Below are 9906 nucleotides of genomic sequence, written 5' to 3'. Positions count from 1 at the left end.
TTTTAGCCGTGTTCTGCACATGTGAATGCACATGTGTATGTATGTGTACAGATGTCTTTGTCTTAGGAAGTATCATCATATTCCTTTCTTCCTTCTTTCTGCTCTGCCCACCTCTCTCTTTCTTTCTGAAGCTGTCTTTGAAGTCATGTTCTACTTCATCTTTGTAAACTGGTTTTCTCTTCTGTTCATTCCGACCCCATCTTTAGCAATTTTCATTATGAAGACAAATGCTTTTATAACATCCTAAATGTTTTTCCGGAGCACAGGAAGACATGATGGAGAAAACTTCAGTGTCCACAACTTCTTGATTCCACCCAAGGCTCCAAGACTTTCTGGATGGAACAAGGTGTAAACAGAAGTTTCTGTCCTGCCTAGCCCTGCAGCCATTCAGTCCCAACAAAACACACAGAGGCTTATATTAATTATAAACTGGTCGGCCTATTAGTCCAGGCTTATTATTAACTAGCTCTTACAACTTAAATTAACCCATAATTCTTATCCATGTTTAGCCACGTGGCGTGGTACCTTATTCAGTGAGGCAGTCTCATCTTGCTTCCTCTGTGTCTGGCTGATGATTGCAGACTGAACCTTTCCTCTTCCCAGAATTCTCCTATTCTGGTTGCCATACCTATACTTCCTGCCTGGCTACTGGCCAAACAATGTTTTATTAAACCAATAAGAGTGACAAATCTTTTCACAGTACAAGACCATTGTCCCACAGCAGCAGGGGATGTACAGGGCTGTATTTAGAAAATGGTTTAGGGAATAAATTGTTCCAGCAGAAGTCTGGAACACCCCCACCCTGTGAACAGAATTCCCATGAGGCCCTTTGAAAAGTCTCACCAGCTCTCAACATTGTGACACAGAAAACCAAACTCCAACACAGGAATCCTCCAGCAACAAACCATAACCAAGACATAGCTGTCCTGATGTCTGAGACGCCATGTTTACATACTCCAAGGTAATCCATATCCAACTTCCTTGCCAACAGAAGGAAGGAAACAGCGAACAGGGTGTCCCCAGCTATGAAAATATTGAATCTGTTGAATAAGCACCCACCACTCATACCTCCACCTTGGAAATAAATAAATAAACAGCTGCTTGTAACTGATTTGATGCATTGCACTAGTGAGTAAAAGAAACTGAGTATTTCTAAGATGTAATTGCTGCAGTGTTTCTCTGACCCAAGCCACCTGTCTACAGGTCCACAGAATCACAGGGTCTTCACCATAACCAAGGGAAGGAATGGGGGTAGAATGACCAGATTATACTTCTTGCAGAAGGCCATTCTAGCAAGTCTGCGCCACTAAATAAAGAATGTGTCTACACAGACTCACAAATCCTTCCCATGTATTTGTTACAAGGCAAGGCTTGTGCCAGGTCCTAGGGATGTAGGGTGTAGGGTGTGTAATTTGGATTGAAACTGTTCCTTGAAAACCTTTGTGTTAAAGCTTGGTCCCCAGGTTGGCACTGTTGGAAAGTAGTAAAAACTTTGAGAGATGGGGCCTAGACAGGGGATCTTGAGGTCATTGGGTAGATGCCCTGGAGGGAGATGGTGGGACCCTGGCCCTTCTTTTATCTCCAAACACAAAGTTTCCTGTTGATGGGGTGGATGAATCGGATTTCTATGAGTTTCTACTGAGATATGCTTTCTTGCTACAGACCCAAAGCAATGGGGCCAAACAACCCTTTCCTCTTTATGGGTTGATGATCTCAACTATTTATTATAGTGAGGAAAAGCTGGCAGACATGCAGGTGTGAGCCAAACCGGATATCCTACCTGTTCTCATGGAGTTTGTAGTCAGAGTGGGAGACAGGATTAAGCTCAAAGGTAAGCGTAATTCCACAGCCAGAAGAGTGACTGCAAAGGAGAATTATATAGTGTATGGAGTGGGGACAGGCAGATTTCCCCAACCAAGAGAGGTTTGTGGGCAACTCCGGTGGCAGCTGAATGTGGGAAAGCTAAGTGAAGGCAAAAAGGGACAGGGGTCAGTGCCAAGCCGTGAGGGGACCCAATGGCTGTGGACTGAGCAACCAGGGAGTGGATGCGCCTTCTGTGGAGGGCAGAGAGGTAACAGGAAAAGGCTTAGACTGCAGAGGGGATGGAGGAGTGGCTGGAGTGTGTGCAAAGATGAGCTGGAAGAGGTAGACTTCTGTGGGGGGCGGGGGAAGATGCCTTGGGGCTGACTATGCTGAGGGCTTAATAAGTCACAACTGAATCAAAGGCAGAGCAGATAGGTCCTTCCCTGATGGAGGAGGCTAGAGAGAAGCTCATGCACCCCCTTTCTTCCCCAGAACATCCTATAAATAAGAACGAAGAATCACCAGTGAGCTGTGTCAGACAAGCGATGAATTCAGACGACACAGAAACCACAGAACAGTGCTGATGAGACATCTCCGTGCTTTAAGTGCCTGCTCCACAGGCATGAAGACCTGAGTCAAGTCCTTAGCATCCATGTAAAACCTGGGCAAGGCAGAGCATGCCTGTAATTCCAGTACCGTGGAAGATGGGATCCCGGGGGCTCGCTGAGCAGTCAGTCTAGCTAATCACCGAGCTTCGCATTTAGTTAGAGGCCCTGTCTCAAAAGTGGAGAACAGGAGAAGAAGAGAGCTTCCACGGCCAAGCGGGCTGCTTTAAACTCCCATGTGGAAAATGGCCCCTTTTCTGAGGTTAGAAACACCTTAAGCAGAAATAAAAGAGGCTTCGCCATGAAGTCTCCCAGACAGCATTTTGTTTCCATTGATGCCATGTTGGAGAACCGTTCTTTCAGTTCTGGGACAGCGCAAAGATCGCCAAGCTTGTCTACGGGAGATCAGGTTGACTTCACCTGGCTGTTGCTTACTGACTGAGTAAATACGAGCTGGATACAAACCCTGAGTTTCTACCTCTGCAAAATGTCTCTATTGACAGTTTATGAGCAAGGGAGTGGGTGCTTCATGAGCTGCTAAGTACCACTCATGTGTAGAGAGCGCTTGAAGGCTTCCTAGTCATTCATAACTCAGGCAGAAAGAGGTGGTTATTTCCCATGAGGTTGGGTGAGATTTTGGAGGGAAAGATTATTTATTCTACCAGGATTTGAGGGTCTTGCTTGGCCTTTTTATAACTTGCCATGGGGCAGCTCACTGGAGTGGTGACAGCCAAGTTCCAGTTAACTGCCAGCTGTTTCTGATGTCACTTCATAGATGGCCACAGGCCTGAGCCTTCTTTACGGGCCAGGTACACAGTGAGGGCTCATCCCGGGGTTAGTAAATCAATAATTAGTTTCCTCACTCCGAGGACAAGCGCCTGTCTGTGTCGGGGTCCGATGCTAGCCCGGACCATAAATTATTTCTCTTGACCAGACCCCAACATAAACTCTCTCTCTGGACCGGCGTGGAGGCGTGGGAATAAAGACACAACTCACAAGGCTTTATCGAAGGAGCAACGAAAATAATTTTGTTGTTGGGGGTCACCACAATGTGAGGAACTGCATTAAAAGTTTATAGCATTAGGAAGATTGAGAACCATTGACCCACAGAACATACACACGTGGTGTTGTACACATGGGGTCAAATACCTCCTTGGGGAAATAGAGAGAAGGGAGGTAGGCAATGTGTAAAATATCTTTGAACTTCTTGTCCCTGTACAGTCCTCATCACACTGAACTGTAGTTTGGTTTTGATTGACTGGTGAATTCACTGCATTTGACCTAGCTCCTTGAGGCAAGGACAATCTGTCTTGACCAAATTTTGTGCTCAGGTACTAGCATATCGCATGGAGCAAGAATAGGTGCTCAACAGGGAGTATGCTCAGGAGATAATGGATGTGCAATCTCTCTTCATACAGTTCAAGCCAAGGGTCCACTAATGAGTGCAGGCGACAGAGCTGGACTCTCAGCTTCTTTTTTGAGATATGTGTGCTCAACTCACCTGAGACATTGAACGAAGGGTACAACCCAAGTCTGTGGCTTTCTGTAGATGTGTGGGCTCTCTCTCTCTCTCTCTCTCTCTCTCTCTCTCTCTCTCTCTCTCTCTCTCTCTCCATGTGTGTGTTCATGATTTGTGCCTGGAAGCCAGAGACCAACAACAGCTATTGTTCTTTTTCTAGAGCTGTCCATCCACCTTGTTTTTAGAGACAGAGTCTCTCATTGGCCGGGGGTTTACCAGTTAGTCTATGCTGGCTAGTGAGTCCTAGAGACCCAGCTGCTTTCCCTTCCCAATGCAGGGATTATAAAGAGGCCTTTTTTTTTTTTTTTGGCATGGGTTGTAGGGATCTTAGCTGGTCTTTGTCAACAGAGCAGTCTATAGCTTTCTATCCGTGCCAACAGAAGCAGCCTCAGCTAGAGCTCCTAAGGCTGCACATGCTAGGCTGGGAATCTGACATCTTAATCCTTCATGTTTCACCAACACATTGGTAGTAAGGAAGATAATTGCCTTGGCACTGCCTCGCAGTGGAAGCAAGTCAGAACTTCTGGGCTCAGGAACTCGATGTGGGCAGTGGCAGAACAGCATAGTACTTTCCTAACCCAGACACCATTGTTTCTGTCCCTTCCAAACTCAGAAGCTGAATGATGTAACAGCCAGGTCTTGCATAATTGTACGCTAGAGAGGGTTGTACTCCATTTGGACACTACCAGAGCACTCCCCTCAAATCTCTACTGGTATGGGGACAAGCTAAATAGATTTTTATCTGCACCCTCTGCCTTGATCACACTGCAAGTTGTCATTTGTGGTGGAGAGAGCCCTGAGCTTGGAGTTGAAGCTTGGCTAGGTTGTCATGCTGGTTAGAGGACCCAGGACATGCCAGACTCCCTGGAAAGCTGAGTGACACTGATGAGACTCTTTCAAGGACAGAATGACCACAGCTCAAGGAAAGGTTTTCAGAGCATCCTCTCGTTGCCAGGTAGAAACAAGTCCCCCCATATCATCAGAATTGAGAGAAATGAATGAGTCTACTATCAACTTCTATTTTTTCTGCCTTTTCCATTTGTTTACAGGATCCTAGAAAAACATGCTTTATTCCTGATTTGTCATGATAAAATTAAGTTTTCATGCCACTCACCCTAAGCATGTTTATGCATAACCTTTAGAGCTGTGTGCACATGGCCATCGCATAATGAGCATTTCACGGTATCTGCAGATCCCATCATGAGGTACATCAGCAAAGGCAGTATTTCCAGAGACCCGAACCCAAGACTGGACAGGACGGGATGGGGGGTTCCTATGAAAGGCCGAAAGCACACACTTTCAGAGCTCAGCTCGAGTTTGCTGTGGACGCACATTTCTCATGAGAACAGTACTGTAATCCCAAGCCTGCCACACAGGAATGCTGTGACAATGTGTAGGGAGAGTGGTGAACTCTTCTGATGCATGGTTATTGAAAACATAACTAGGACCAGAGACAGTGTATGTGGACACAGCCTGATGCGTGAGGCTGGGAATAAACCATAGACGGGAGCTGGAGGTGGCTGGCAGGGGTCAGATACCAGGGGATCCACAGAACCACAGAGAGACCTCCATTTTCCTCCTTCCTTCCTTCCTTCCTTCCTTCCTTCCTTCTTTCCTTCCTTCCTTCCTTAATTTATTATTTATTGGATGCAGGATCTCATGTAGCCAAGGATGGCCTCGAACTCATGATCCTCTTGCCTCCAGTTCCCAAGTGCCGAAATTTTCATCCTGTGTCACTGAGCCCAGGTTTTGTTTTATTTTGATGACTGAAATCAGAGAACCAATCAGGAGGTTAAGAAAGTGTGTGGAAAGACAGTAAAATGTGTTAGGACAGCATTGGTTGTGCGCACTCAAAATCAAAGCAGAAAGAGGCACCATGTGGGAACTAGCTGTAGGGGCAGGACAACAATGGGGGACAAATCACAACAAGGTGTGTATGTGTGTGCACGCACGCAGATGTGTGTATGTATCTATATATGACACAAATATGAAAGTATGTATGTGTATATATGACACACATATAGGAGAATTCCATGGTGAGAAATATTACTTTGAATGTTAACTAAAGAAACACTGATTAAAAAGAGGCCCGGGTTGGAGGTAGTGTTAGAGTGTATCCAGGCACACAGGGAGCCCTGTATTTCAACCCCACACAAGCCAGGTGTGGTGGTGACACACACCTGTAGTCCCAGCACTTGGGAGACAGTGGCAGGAAGAGTTCAAGGTTATCTTCACCTTGTGGCAAATTTGTGGCCAGCCTGGAAAAAAATGAGACCCTGTCTCGAAAACAAACAAGGAAAACGTTAGCATGCTATATTTGTGGGATGGTCACACGCAGGACGGATGGCAGCGACTTAAGTCCATTTAATGTCTCCCTTGTCTGTTTTGAACCTAAAAGCTGGGATGCAGAGATGGCTCAGTTGGCAAGATGCTTCTGTGCAAACGCGAGGACCAGTTCTGATCTGCAAGACCCATGAAAATGCAACTGTGGTGACATTAGCCTGTAATCCCATCACCGGGGAAGGGAGACAGGAGAATCTCTGGACTCACTGCCCAGCCAGTTCAGCCAAAGTAGTCAGCTCTGGGTTCTGTGAGAGGCCCTGTCTTAAAAAATGTGGTAGTGAGTGACTGGGAAAGATGTCAATCTCTGGCCTACACACACACCCTCCACACATGCACACACACACAGAGGCACACAGAACATACACAGATGCACACACACAGATGCACACATAGACACATACAAATACACACAGACACATAGAGATGTTGTAAGGGAAGGAGCTGCTTGTTCTTCTCAGCCACCTGGCTACCTTACACCCGAAATAACCATGCAGAAATTGTATTAATTAAGTCACTGCTTAATTAAGGCCCATTAGTTCTAGCCTCTTATTGGTTAATTCTCACATCTTGATTTAACCCATTTCTATTAATCTGTATATCACCACGCCACGTGGCAGTGGCTTACCAGGAAAGATTTGGCACATCTGTCTCTGGGGCTCCATGGCGTCTCTCTCCTACTCTGCCTTTCTGCCTCCCAGCGTTCAGTTCTGTCTTCCCTGCCTACCTAAGTTCTGCCCTATCAACTAGGCCAAGGCAGTTTCTTTATTCATTAACCAATGAAAGCAACACATAAACAGAAGGACCTCCTACACAGAGAGACACACAGAGAGACAACAAACACAAACACAGACACACACACATACACACAGACACATGGACACACACACTTACCTTAAAGTTATGATACTTTAGAAATTTCCTATGAGACTTTAAAATTACATATACATTGTATTTTTTTTTTTTTTGAGACAGGGTCTCACTACGCAAATCAAGCTGGACTCCAACTTGTAGTGATTCACCTGCGTCTGCCTTCCAGGTGCTGGGATTAAGTGTGTGAACCATCACATTTGGGTCAATTTTGTATTGAATCAGAACCAGAACTTGTAAATGTTGGTTACTTCACTGAGTGTCCATGGCCCTTGGCTGACTTCTGATCTGATTGCCAGAAGTCTGACACTGGAAGCTGATTTGTCCTGTGCTGTGTGAATAGTCCCCACGAGACAGTTACTCTAACAAGCCACCTTCTGGGGTAGGAAATAATGTGTGTCTCACACTGAAAGAAGGAATATGCTGTCTGTTGAGTTACTACACATTCTGCCGCACTGATAATTTTATTGAGTCTAAACTGAGAAGTAAAGTCTTGGAATCACAGAAGTCCCACTGGCCAGGCCGAGGATGGCATGACCTCGTGCGACTGTCTGTTTTCTCCACAGCCGGCGGGTCAGTTCTAGAGCTGTTCTAGCTGTCCTTTCAAGGTGATCCTGGGGTGTCTCTAGCTCTCATGCCCTGCTGCTGTCCCTGCTGTGTGCCCTGCTCTTTGTTAGCCCCAAAGATGGGAGAAGAAAGACCACTGACCCAAACCATCATGGCCAAATTAATTAAAACAAGCAATTAATTAAAGCAAGCTTTTTAAATTTTTGTAAACAGGCTGCCTCCCCTTAAGATGGGGTTGTGGAAGTCAGCTTTGGATGTGAGGAAGATGGGGGGGGGGTAGGGAGTTTCCAAATGGGAAAGAGGCAGGGTTACAGATGAAGAGCGTAACAGGTGGTCAGGAAAAGGTGGCCACAGGTGCTGATATCAGCTTTGGAAACAAAGTTAGGGTGGCAAGATGGTTATACACAACTTTTTGAAGCACAAGCATGGCTGCCATTCCTGGAACAGGCAGTAGAGAACCATTGTAGCTAAGGTTACAGGTCGGGCATAGCCCAATCCTTGAGAGACAGGCTTAATGAAAACCAGGAATGAACCTAGTTTGTCTTTACTATACCTTGGCTTTTAATCCTAAAATGAAGGCAGGCTGCTTCTTTAATCTTCTCTGGGTTATGAGGGCCTATTTCTGGTCTGTTTCCCGCTCAGAGTTCTGAGCCCAGCCTCCTACCTCCTCCAGTTCCCTGCCCCCTGCCCCCTCCCCCATTTGGAGGCTTTCTGTGGGAATTCCCTTCTCTCAGGTTGCATCCCTTGGAGTCAGAGCCACAGCTCATTTTGGCTGCTATATCAGCCTTCTCCGGCCACTGTAACAAAGTATCACACACCAGGTAGCAAAAACTTTGGAAGTTTCTTTTGTGGCAGTTCTATAAGTTGAGGTCTGAAGTCAGCTCAGCAGAATGGATAACCCGGGACTGAGAGGGCTGTCCACGGGCTCTGATGAGAATGGCCCTTTGACTCTTCCTGCTTCTGCTAGCTGCTAGTATCCTTTGACTTTGGATTACCTCCCCCCTATGGTCATACCCCACAGTCTGTGGTCACATGTCTTTCCTTATATGTAGATCATATGAACATATGATCTTTATAAACATACATGCGGCATTCATAGCCTAAGTGCTCTATCTCAGAATGCTCAATTCAGTCACAATCCTTACCCCCAAAGGCATCCATGGCTCACAGGCTCCAATGATGAGGAGAGACATACATTTTAGGATTGTGTTTCAGTAAGCCGTGGCACTACCCTTCATCACCCGTGGGGCAATGAGGAAGAGACCCGTCTCCCACCAGCTCCGCCTAGAAAGATTCCCACCTCTGACTGAACAGCAAGAGCCACAGGAGCTGTGGGTCAGTCGGCTTGAAACAAACAGTTGAGAAAGCACGAGGAGTTTAGGGAGGGAACCTGACACTCCTAAAAGAAGACCATGCTGGCAGTGACACAGGCCAGCGGTGCTACTAACTGGCATGTGGGGGAAGCTAGAGCCCCAAGGGGTGGAGCAAGAGCGTCTGTTTATAGTAGAATGTTCCTAAGCACCAAAGAGGGATTCGATGGAGAGCCCTCTTCTCTTTGGAGACCCTGGAGACTTCACTGCAGGCTGTAGTTAGGCAAGAGATGCCAGCCTGGGCTCAGCGGGCGGATGTCTTGATTCTGTCATTTTGTTTCAGAATAGGATTCTGTGTTCTGTTGCCGTCACCCACACTTTGTTTAACGCGTTTTCCGTCTTGCAGAGTGAAACAAGTCCTGTCAAGTTTGGGGGTTGCCACGTTGGCGAGCCCATTTTATGTTCTGTCGCTTTTGAACCTCATCGGGTTGGTTTGCAGAGAGCCACACTCTGCTTCCCAAGTGCTCATCTTTGTCGCCTCCAGGGGCGCTCCAATTCCGCTTGCAGGTCCGGTGTGGAGCAAACACAGGCTGTTATCCCGCACAGCGGGACCCCAAGGCAGTGTTTGAATTACAGAAAGGGAGGTCAAATAAGTTCTTGGCTGGGTTTACGCCGCTTGCTTAAGGCCTGCTTCCGTTTCAACTGGAATCACGCGCTCCAGCGAAATGACAGCCAGGAGCAGCCCTGTCTAGTACAGTTGATCACCCTTTCCCAAGCGCTCTGGCTGAGCGGGAAAGAAACTGCGAGCCCGCAGATCACTGCCATGTGCAGAAAAAGGTGACGGGTCCTAGCTTGGACCCGCAAATTGAAACCACACAGAGGGATTAAGGAG

The sequence above is a fragment of the Chionomys nivalis genome, chromosome 2 (assembly GCF_950005125.1).
Source record: "Chionomys nivalis chromosome 2, mChiNiv1.1, whole genome shotgun sequence".
NCBI classification, from domain to species: domain Eukaryota; kingdom Metazoa; phylum Chordata; class Mammalia; order Rodentia; family Cricetidae; genus Chionomys; species Chionomys nivalis.
This window is presented reverse-complemented; position numbering follows the sequence as displayed.